The sequence below is a fragment of the Serinus canaria genome, chromosome 3 (assembly GCF_022539315.1).
Source record: "Serinus canaria isolate serCan28SL12 chromosome 3, serCan2020, whole genome shotgun sequence".
Taxonomy (NCBI): Eukaryota; Metazoa; Chordata; class Aves; order Passeriformes; family Fringillidae; genus Serinus; species Serinus canaria.
The window spans coordinates 104111088-104123898 of NC_066316.1; positions in this window are offsets into that span (position 1 = coordinate 104111088).

Below are 12811 nucleotides of genomic sequence, written 5' to 3' on the forward strand. Positions count from 1 at the left end.
TTCTGTCTCTGCAGCATGAGCAGCATGTGCGAAGCGCTGTGCCAGGCGGGCAGCGGGCGGCCCTTCAGAAGTCAGACACATGGCACAGGCTCTTGTTGCTCTATTAACGTAATGGCTTGGACTGAAACCTCTGCTGCTGCTTAGAGCTTCCTGGAGGAAAGGAAGTGTCAGCTATGGATTGCTCAGAGCTGGCTGAAACATTTACAGCGGAACCGAAATTTTAATTGATTTGAGTTCATGGGTATTACATAAAAATTCAAGGCTTCCTGCTAGGTTTTTTGCATTGGTAAACATTTTGTTGAAACACTTTCCAGTGTCTGGTTGTCAGTCTCTGAGGCCTGAAAGCTGCAGGAGAATGGAAACAGCGCAAGGGTAAGTTGTTAGAAGGTGCCTTTTGATGAGCAGTGAATTTAAACTTCAGTGCAAAGGCATCTTCTGGACCATGAACAGTTGTCATCCTTACAGATGTGCACACCAGCACACAGTTATGGATCTTTGTGGGAGTTAGGGGACTGGAACCTCACTCCTGCTCAGAAGGAAGAGGTGTTACCTCTTTTTTTCTTTTTATGCCTACATGCTCTTACTGATTCAGTGGCCAATCTGTATGGGCCATTTTGGGGCAGGGGGAGTCAGAGACCTGTCCCATGCCTGCCTACCCTCATTTACTCATATGAACAGATTTTCCCTTGCTTTGCTATAGTGGGAGCTTCTTTCTCTTGGAAAAATTTCATTCCTAAGCCCCTTTATTGCTGCAGGTGCAAAATGTTGTGGTCATAACTGAGTTTGAAATAGGAGAATTTTGTTGATTTATTCTGAGGAGACAATTTGTGCTTGGAGTTAAGACTGACATTTGTTACTGGTGGGGAGAAAAAATTCAGCACACTTGGATTTGATTTTTGGGTGTGATCTTTGAAAGTGAAACTCTGCAGTGATGGTTATAATGTAAATACCAGCACCAGAACCACAACTTTGGAATATCCTGTGTACATCTGGCATCTCGTTTCCTCTACATACCCCAGTTATCCAGAGGATGGATGCGTACCTGTATCTTTAATCAATCTAATCCACAGCTATGTCAGTGATCAGAGTATTTTCAGGTGCAGTGCTTTATGAACAGCATTCATATTTCAGTAATCCCAGCAAGGCTGTCCTGGACACAAGTATTCCCACACACGGTGTGTGGCATTCTGCTGCAAAAAACCCAAGGGTGTTTCCAGTTAAAATCTGGCCTTTGCATCAAGTTCATCCTTTGGCAGAAGAGTTTGTATTAGGTCATGAAGAAGTCCAATAATCCTATAAACACACATCCTTGAGATACAGAGCTTTTTTAAAATTAGGACGATGTACGACGTTATCAACATTTATCCAGCTGGTCAGAAAATGAAAAGACAAAGTGAGAGACTATGCAAGTATGTATATGTCTTTTGTAGATTACTGAAACAAGCAGAGGAATGATTCAACTCTCTTGGGCTAATTCCACAATGATTTAAAACCAATGTTTATTATAAAGCATGGAGTTCAAGCTGTGGAATTTGTCTCTTCACTTCCTGCGCCTTTCCACTCACACTCACCAGCACACACTGAATTCAGTGCTATCAGAGAGAGAGTTTGTGATGGTGGCAGGGATTTCACTGGACCTGTTTCAGGGATAGAAACTCTGAATAATTTCTGACCTGACTGAGGATTTTGATTTCAAAGTTCATTGCTGTTCAGATTCCTGCTTTTGATTTTTGCCCACACCTATTGGCTAACATCTTTGTAACTGATTGCTGTCAGAGACAAGATTTTGGGCTAGATGGACTTTTGATCTGACCCAGTACATCTGCTCTTATGGCAAGTGATGCATTGCACAGGAAGTAGGTGATGCAACTTCACAGATTGCTGGTTAGGTCTGGACTGGGTGAAAGATGCTCTTTTCCCCCCTGTAAAGCTGAAGATGTTTTGCACTTTGGCCACCACATAGATGCTTCTCTTTCCTTCAGGGACACTCCACATAGTTGTTCTCTGATGGAAGATAAGGACTGTTACTAATACACTCCGCCTTGCTCAAACACATTTTTCTGCTTTGGCCAATAAAATTCCTGATTTGTAGATCTTTGGAACATTCTGTCTGGTTTATTTATTGATTTATTTATTTACTCTTCCTGGCAGAAGGAAAAAACTTGTTTGTTTGTTGGACACTAATTATGAATTTTAATCTGAGGTCTTCATGACTTAGGTTAATTAGACAATGTTACAGAGTGTTTCTGGATTTAAACACCTGTGGAAAGTAGAGAAAAGGATTCTTGAGATGTTCCATGGCATTCTTTGTCTACATCAGCAGACCAGGCAGATCCAGGACATGCAGTCACCCGTATTGCCAAGTGGTTCACACAGTTCTGAGTTAGACACCACTTCCACAGACAGTTCTACCCTACCCTCCTGTTCATTCCCCACTTTTTATTGGTCAATGCTTTACCAAAACTCAGGGGCTTTGCTGTTTTTTTGGGTTTTTTTGGTTGTTGTTTTTTTTTTTTTTTTTTTTTTTTTAATTCTCTGATCAGTCTTGATGAAAAAGAAAAGGCAGAATATCTATAAAAATAGTGATTATTACCTTCTATCTGGGATTTGGGTCACCACATCCAGGCTACTGCACCCTGTCAAGAAAGACATGGACATACTAGAGCAAGTCCAGTGGAAAGGAATTTGGGTCTTTCTGCTGCCTATAGCAACCTAATGTGATGGCATGGAGAAGGCCAGGCCAGACTCTTCTCAGAGATGCTCAGTGATTAAATTCTGATATGAAAACCACAGGAAATTCCAACTACATTGTAGGAAACAGTTTTTTACCATCAGGGTGGCCAAAAACTGGAACAAATTATCCAGAAAATCTCTGGAACTTCCATCCTTGGAATTAACTCAAAGCTTGACTGGACAAGAACCTGAGCAACCTGATCTAAGTTGACCTTGCTTTGAGTTGAGAGTTGGATTAGAGATATCCAGGGGTTCTTTCCATCCTAAATTATGCTGTTAATATATGACTATATCCAGGAGATAAATCTAAGGGAAACTTATCTTCTTCTCCTTCATAAACTATTACTACATGAGGTTTCTACGTGCAGAAAGGCACATATTTTGTCACTTATTTTGAATTTTACCCACTTTTTTTTATATCAGGCATATCCACATCTGTGTAATTTCACTCATTCTATGGAAAATTCTAATGAAAAGACAATTCTCAGAAAAGGCAATTCCAATGAGATCATATTTTAGTTTGTAGCTCTATTCTTCCCTATAGAGAAAAATAAAGCATTAGTTCAGAGAACTATGGGGCTCATTTCTGAAATATTTTAGATGTGACTATTAATTTTTGATGCCTCAAATTCACCTAATTTAAATTCTAAGGACTCTGTTTTTTTAACATTAGAGCTTGTTGTTTTGACCTCAGTCACCCATAACCCAATTGCAGTTAACAAAAGCAGAAAATACATCAGCATGTCCACAAGACAGAAAACGAGTTTTTCAAATTGGATGTGCAAAAGCAGAGCCTTATAAAATCTGAGATTATTTCTGAAAATCTTATAAGCCCAAGTAAGTGAAATCCAGCAATCAGAATCAGTGCAGAATGCTAATCAACTTGTAATAATTTTAAATGCCAATAAAATTGGTGTCAGGCTGTTTGATGAATGGCACTCTTCCTATTCAGATATTCAGTGTTGTAAAGACAGAATACAAGATTAACCATAGAAATACTGTGATGAAAAATACCAAAGGATGTGATTTATAATACTCAGTTAATGCACTGAGCTTGTCTGGTGTGAACTGAATGTTCCTGAAACTTGAGCAAATAATTTGTATTTGACTGTTTATGGAGTCAATAAAATGAAGGATCTCTGTCTTCTCTCCAGCCAGCTGACTCAGGAGCATATGTTAGATCTCATGAAGGGGAGTGATGACCATAAAAGTAGTGTTTTCCTGAAGAAAGAGGAGAAATTTAGAATCTCATTTGGTTTTCAGACTTGAAAAGGTTTAGTAAGGGAGAACTCTGGATTATTGCTGTGAATATAGTCTCTCTTTCCTCAATCTCTGCACTCTTCCACTTTTCCAAAATAAATTTAAAACTGGAAGAGATGAACCAACTAGAATAATTTTAAAATATCTAATATTCATAGCTGTGTCATGATAGATAATTCTACATGTTCTCTAACAACTGGATGCAACATGTGTTTGTGCTTGTCCAGCTTTGAGTGTGTTTGTAAGTGCACTTGCTTTGTGATGACTGGCAGGGAAAGGCAAACACAAGAGGCTGCAGCCCCACAAAATCTGAAGAACACTTACTCTGAAATGGCTTGAGCTGATGTTATGAAAATGCTAGAATGTAAATACAAACTATTTTCATGCCAGCATCCTGGCCCTTGTGAAGAGTGATGTTCATTTCCCAGACCTTTCTCTGGTGCAATTTGCAGTAATTTATAGCCACTGTGAATAGCCACATCTCCTTTGTGCAGCACACGTTTGTTTGGAATATTAATCAGTTCCATGAAAGGAATTACATTTTTGAACGTTTCCCACTGATACATGACAGAATATACAGTCATTACTCTTTCCTGTGGTTTTCCTAAAGGTCTGTTTTCCCCTCATTATTGCATCAGAAGAATGGAAGGCGTTTTCAACACCTGCTACAGTAGCTCTAAAATGAGAAGTCAGAGGAAGACCATCTGCTTGCCGGCCCTACCTCTTGTTACTCTGTTTACACAAATGTCTCCTGAAAACCACCCACTGTTTTCATACTAGGAGTATTCTTCACTTCTGGAGAAGGAGTGAACTAAGAAGAGACAATTTTATGTTATGAAGCCCTACATTTTAATGGAATTATATATGTCAAACCTTGCTAAGCCAATGCCATTGTATATTACACAGAGCACACCAGTCATTAAGAAAGCTGTGAGTTTCAATGAGAAACCATTGAGATATTTACTTTTAATTCTACCCAGTCACACAAATCAAAAAACTGGAACTTCAGTGCTAAGTGGGATTTTTCTTAGCACTGAACTATCAAAACTATAATGAAGGAGTGTCAAAGTCCAGAATGATTTGGCCAAGTTGTTTTTAGGTATTCTAAATATGTAATATTTAATGTTTAATACCAGTTTTACTCGCCTGAAGATTTATGATGTTACAAAGTGTCACAGCAATGTACTAATGTGTGTGTACTATAAAAAAGAAAGATTGAAATAATTTAATGGAATGATTAAATAATTTCATTTAATGATCCCATAGATAGTGTCAATGTTTACTAGTATTTTTTGAAGAACAATTTACCTTTCCTGGAAGCCTGAAAACCAGTGGCCTCTAGAGTGGATATTGTTATCACTTGTCATTGAAAACAACCTTTATATTATTATGCACGATCGAATTAACTGCTGTGCGTAGGATGATCAAGTCATAAAGGCATTAAAACTGAAAAGTATCTCCAGGATCAAGTCCAAGCTTTGACTGAACTTCATGTCAACTAACCCACAGCACTAAGTTCCACATCCAGTTGTTTCTTGAACACTTCCAGGGATGGTGACTTCACTACCTCCCAGGGCAGCCCGTTCCAAGGCATAAGGACCCTTGATGCCCAACCTGAACCTCCCTGGGCACAGCTTGAGGCCATTTCTTCTCATCCTGTCACCAGCTGCCTGGGAGAAGAGGCCAAAGCCTACCTTGATACACTCTCTTTCCAGGTGGTTGTAGACAGCAATAAAGTCTTCCCGAGTCTTCTTTCCTCCAGCCTAAACACCCCAACTTCCTCACATGGTTTACTCTCTAGATCCTTCACCAACTTTGTTCCTCCAGCACCTCAATGTCTCTCTTGAAGTGTGGGGCACCTCATTTGTAAATTTGGTGGAATCATTTAAGTCCTGTTCTCAGGATATTCATCAGAGCTATTATAAATGTGCTGCAGGCTGGATTAATCTTTCCTACCTATGAGCCCTTGTGTTATACATGACATAAAACCTAGAACTTTGTTAGACAAACATGAAAGCAAAAAGATAAGGAGTTGTTTGTGTTTTTCAGTGCTAGTCAGATTCTGGTGTAACATTAGGAAGTAGAAAACAATTATTTGCGTCCTTGATAAGTAATGAGTGAAAAAATGCCATCTGTATATATTTGGTGCTTTATCACTCAGGATTCTTGCACCAGCTCACATATAGTCATTCCAATGGGTGTAGAAAAGTTTTAGTAAATCATGTGCTCTATTGTGGTCTCAGAGCTCACAATCCTGAGTGAAGTGACACTTCATTTTACAGAGTCAATGTTTAAGGAAAGTGCTTGTCACTTACAGCAACACAAAAAACTGCTTGTGATGCACATAGCCTGGACAAAAGTTCTCGTCTTAAATTTTTCCAAATTTCAAATTATCTTTTCTTGGCCATTTCTCTGCTTTATTCCTGAAAAAAATCCATATTCCTTTCCTTGGCTGAAGTGTCTCTGAGAGGCTTCCCCAGTTTGACTGCCTGCTGCTGTGCTCCAGAACTGCAGATCACTTAGCACATATGGACCCCAGAATATTAGCCTTGGCAAGATCCCCAGGCTCTTTGCAAAATAAGAATTCACACTTCCCAAGCCAAGTGTAAGTGGAAGGTTCCCACAACACTGGTGAATCCAGAAAGGTTCTTGAAGGCTGTTCACATCCAAACAACTGAAGAGTTTAAAGCTGTTGATGGGTAATTCAGCTTATGGTCCATTCTTGTGGTAAGAAGCAAGTTATTAAATTTTCCTTTTGAAGGCATACTGCATGAAGATGCCAGAAAATAAGAACTTTTCTTAGCCAGTGCTAATAGCATGCAGTTTAAGCTGGAGAATTTCAATTTACCTAAGTTCATTTTATTTTGCATGGAAGAAAACCTACTCCTTGGTGACAACTTGAGTATGGTAAAAATGAAGTTCAGTGGAATTTTTTTGTCTGTGAGTCCCCTACCTGCTTATCCAGTAAAAACATGGATTCATCAGTCCATCTCAATGCTTGCAGATGGAATCAGTGGGAATAAAATCACAAGCAGAGGAAAAATATACTCCCACACTGACTTTAAACTGGCTTTAGCAAACCTACCTTTCCCAGCTATATTGGTATCTTGCCTCCTATCCCTTGACTCAGAGGCAAGTATTAGAAATAGTTCCACTACTTGGTTTTACAACGTAGCAAACACATGGTGCATGGATTAAAATCTCCAAGAATTAATTCATGTTCATCCAAGAAGGCAAAACTGCATCTAGGTACTGCCACCTGAGGGTTACAACAGCAGAGGAGATTCTCCCTGAGTTTCCACAGACATGGTGTGCCCTTGCACACCATCCTTCTGTGGGAGCTTGATTTTAACATCAGGAGCTTCACAACAGGGTTCATTTAGGGGAGGTGGGAGGTACTCAGTGGTTTCTACTGTACTGGTGGAAAAAAGACTTCCATGTGGTGTTTTTATAGGATTCTGGAGGATCCATCCATTCCTCCATCTTAAAATTAATTCTTCCACCTTGCAGATAGATTCTGTCTCTATGTATAGTACCTGTATAGATCCATGCAGCCATCTCTGTAAGTTCAGAAACCCCTTCTTTGATGCTGACATCAGACCAGGGTACAGGCTGGTGCTGAGAATTTGGGGCCTGACTTACTTTTGTACTCAAATAGACTGAACATTGTCCCTTTTGCAAAATATATTCTTCCTTTTTGTAGGGAATGATACACTGGTCATCAATGGTGTTTCACAGAAAATAATAGGAAACTCTGGGAAAATTTTGGCACTAAATTTTACTTTTGCTTCAACTCATTTCCAGAGGCCAGGCAGTAAGAAATCATTAAAAAATGCAGCTGCAAATATTGCCCTTTGGACAGTTTTGAAACTAAATTTAGCATAGGAGCAGGAGTGGTAAAATATTTCTCCTCCAACAAAGAGATTCTTGTAGGATTTTTTTTTTAGTTAAAATGTATCTAGGTATATACATAGCTCTTTAGAGTTCCATCTAGAGTTCAACTGCAGCTTATCTTTTCTTATAAAGACATTCTACAATTGTAGTAAAAAAGTGATATGCAGATTTTATTCCAGGTTCCTTTAATCTGACTGATTCAAGTATCAATAGGAACCTATGGAAGGCAACAGACACCTGCCTGTGGGCTGTATGACTGTCCCTCTTTTCACTTTTCCCTTAATTAGGCAGATGAGGAAAATCAGCTTTAAGCATAAGGTGTAGTCAAGCACTTCTCCTCAATCAGGATCACATACATGATGAGATATAATGAGATAAAATGAGATTGACAACAAACATCAAGAAACCAGAAACAGCTAAGAGCACTACTGGTGGCACTGGGAAATGTTAAACCACTACTTGCAGTATATTTACATACATAAGAAGGAAGCCAATTAAAAGAAAAATAATAGATTCTACAGCATAGTTCTGATTTCTGTACACACAGCACAGTTAAAAGACTTTCCTTTCCTATGTTCACATGCATTTGTTATCTCTTAGCCAAACAGTTTGCAAAAATATGAAGTGATAGAACCAGAGTCCCTACAGAGAAACAAGCGCTTATCTGACAATGATGTCTGCTGGAAAAAGCCCAGCATCCATGGGTCACTTGCAAATTATAACCTCAGGCCACTATCATCTCATAGCCCTTCAAGTGCTTGTGTGAAATGTGTTGATGGTCTCAATCCAATTCCTAGCAGACAGGTGTCTGCATCACTGGAATCACCAGGTGGAGATGACTGCATTTTTTCCCATTAAAAAAGGTGATTATAGCTAAAACAGTTTACAACATTAATATAAAGTACTTACAGTTCCCACAGCAGATGTTACAGAAACTTGGAATCCTGCTCACTGGAGAAAATTGTGCCCAGATGCTTGTACTTAAACTTTATGGTCCGAACTCTGCCCTCAGATGTACACATAACTCCCAGAGATTTCAGGGGGAGTAATGCTCATGGATGTCAGGGCCATGTCTAACTCCTTTCACAGAGTCCATATGGATGTTCAAGTGTATTTTGGGACGTGTGGTCAAAACCCAGCAGCATGACTGAAGATGATGAGGATGATAACAGCAGAGGAGCTCAATGAGCCTCATTCAACTTCAGGGTCAAAAGATACCAAGGATTTCTCAAACACAAATTCATGTTTTGTGTTCTGATAAATCTCAGCTTCAGAGACTGGGAGCCTTCAGGCAGTTTTGCTTTCAGCAGTGGTCCAGTGGGCTCCCGTGGAGATTTTAGCTGAGTGTCCTCTCTCTATTACTGTTCTGCTTGTGTATCAGCCACTCTCAGAAGTTCTAGATTGGTTCAAGACATCAGTGTATGCACTGACCCACCAACACAGGTCTGTTTGAGGTCACATACTGTGCCTGTCACCACAGCATTTGCATGCTTCTATATAATACCTTGATCTTTGACACACTTAATGAGAACATGAATTTTAACCACTACATGAGCTGCCACACAAGCGTTATGGTGTGTACATCCTGGTTTATTATTTGGTTTTTAAACATCAGAGCATCAGAAGAGCCCAAATTAAAACTGTGTTTCAATGAAGGTTTAAGGTATCTTTTCTTTGCACATGTAATTTGGGAAATGTGATATGATGTGCCATAAATTTAGCTAACACACTGTGTGATTAATCTGTTGGAATAATCTGCAGATAATGTCCTAAGGGATGTTGTAAATCAAGCACCTTAACAAAAGAGGCTAGAAATAATGCTTTTAATGGTCATTAATAATGATATATAGATATAGAAAAAAAGGATTTCCCACTTTAATGTGGGATTTCTAAAATTTAAGTTCAGCTCTGAATGCTGAGTGTCTGACATGTACAGCTACATGCTCCCTGTAGAGCAGACACATCAAAAGGTGTTTAATCTGATCCTGAAATATGTGGAATGAAACCTCCCTAGGGACTCCTTCATCTTTTATTATGACTATTGAGTAATCCCAAGACAGCAAATTTAAATAAAATTACTAATTTTTACCTTGCCCCTCACCATGAAGATTATGCTGGAAATGTATGACTAACACAGCTACATTTGTCTCTGAGCAAACTAACATCTGGGCAGGTATGGTCTTTTAAATAACATCTATGAAGATATGGTCCTTCAAATAACACCTGTGAAGATATAGTCCTTCAAATAAACATTTTATTTCAAAATTTCTTGGCTCTGCAAAATGAACAAATTTCTGTTTTGGGAGTACAACCAGTACCAGTTGTACTGCAGAGATTAATCATGGATTGAAAAGTATTTTGAAAATATCCTACTTAGTCATTAAAGAGATTTTGATATATTTTGGAGCCATAATAATAATAATACCAATAATAATAATAATAATAATTGTCATTGATTATATTTAGTATTCAAAAAAGGAGACCAGGCAACCAAATGAGATAGTTATAAGATATTATCTTTGCAAAATTAGAAGCATAACAATCAGGCAGTGTTCTCCACAGTTCTGGGAAAAGAACTTATGTGTTCATGGTCTGAGCACAAACAGGAAGAGGGTCCAGCACCAGAGACCTTCCTGAAGGTACTCCCTGACTGCCAGGTCTCAGTGCAGCTGAAATGGAAAATGCCTGTTCTTTCATGGGATGGAGAGCTGAATATCTTGTCCAGCCCTCTTCCAATCTTTGCAAGGCTCTTGCATTTTGATGAAGCATTTTAATTCTTCTGATGGAAATAAAAGGCTGTGAGTCAGGCACTGCAGAATTTCAGGAAAACTTCTGGAGAACTGAAGTTCTTGGGAATTTCACAGTGAAACAAGACAGGAAGCACTGTGCTGACAGAAGAAAGGAAGACAGGAAAGCCCTGAGAACAGTGTAAATTTTTGCATCAGAAAAACCAAGATCAGACTTTTACTTAAAATATGAAACATGGAAACCAGCAAGAAAAGGAAAATCAGTACAGATAAAATATGAATTCATACATGGCACTGTTATGAAGTGTAGAAAATATATGATCACATCAATAGCAAAGGGGAGTGAACACAAATGGTAAATGATGAGAAACAAATCATTAAATGTGAAACTTTCTTTTACCTTGAAAATTATTAGTAGATGGCCAACCTGCTAAGAAAGAAATCCCAAATTTAAAAGCTGCTAGTAGTGGAATTCTATTGTCTAAACATGGGCAATAGAATTCCCAATAGGTGCATTTGAGGTACCTCAAACTAGCCAAGAGATCTGTGTGGAGCTCAGAGATAGGTTTCAGGCCTTCAAGGAATTCTTTTCTACAGACTCAGGGGGAGGCCATGCAGAACAAAGCTCAGTACCTAAAATGACTCCAAATCCTTTAGTTTCAGGCAATGGAATCTCTTCCTGGATTTCCAAACAGATCATGTAACTGCTGAAGTACGCTTATGTAGGACTGGAGAGACAGTGCTATAATAAACTGTACCAAGGGGCCCAACCCTTCTCTTCCAAGTTCATGGCAGATAAAAATCTTTTTTCATTGCACAGAAGAAAATTGGATACCACCAATGCTAAATTACCCCTATCTGAGTAAGACAGATGTTTTGATTTTAAATTTCTAATATGAAGTTATTCTTTCTGACATCACAAGTGGCTGAGTTTGATCAGGTTGGCTTTTGGCCTCTGCCCATGAAATCACCTGTTCACTTTAACCTCTTAACCTCCACCTCTTAAGTATTTTCTGACTGCCGTATTTAATGTTAATGTGATTATAATTCAGTATTGGAAATAACTGTAGTTTGCATTTATATTCTGCTATGCTGCTTTTTGTACTGTGATGGTAATTTCTTTCTAAATTATTTTCAGTATTGTTTGTTATGATCAAATCAAGTCAAATAAGCACCTCCGATCTTCATTGCCTAGGGAAAGATGAAGGATTCCTTTTGGGAGACTTCAGGAGTCTGGGAAATGCTGTCTGGTGGCTGCATGTTGCCAGAACTCAATGTCCTGAGAATCTGAAAATATTGTTGATGTTGATTGTCCAAGTCAGAACGTGTTGCGTACGGCGCAGGACAATCCTGTGTTCGACACTTGAGTTAGAAGAAGAATTCCCAATGCTTGTGGTTCAGCTCAAGCCTTTGCAACTTGATTGTAGTTGCTTTGAATAAACAACATAAAATGCCGACCATCTGTGCACAGCTGCACGATGCGCACACGGACACACGGCCGCACGCACTCGGGGCGCTCACACACGCGCGCGCATGCATTAGTGCCTGCAGCGTGTGCGCCTGTGCGTGTGTGCATGTGTGTGCATGCCCCGGGGGCTTGGCAGAGATCACCCGCACAAAGCTGAAAGCAATTACTGACCAAGTCATCTGGGAGGAAAAATTTAATCAGAAAAATGTGAGCGGTAATTAAAAACTGTTTACTTCAAACCCTAAACAACATTATCCCATGTATGAAAGCCTTGTTTAAAGAACCAAAATACTTACCAATGAAAGCAGCAGTTACCTGTATCTGTAACAGGTGTAGCAAAAAATCCCAATTTATAATGGGGATTTTGCTGGGGCATTTTATATTGGGAGTTGTAGAAAAACTGATACTGTAAGAGGAAATCTGGCTGTTAGTGTTAAGGACAGTATGAGGAAAGCAGTTTTTGGGAATAAATAAAATGACCAAGTTAATGATCCAATTTTAGAACTGTAAATAACAATACATACAAAGACGTGTTTAATGTATTTTTTTACTCTGAATGAAAAAGGTAAATCATATGTTATATTAAATATTATTTTCTAGTAATAATCAATGTTCTTAAATGACAATCAGCATTAGATCAATTTTTTTTTTAAATTTGAAAATTTTAAAATAGCTGCCCAAAGAAGATTTTAGAATCTATAGCATTCTC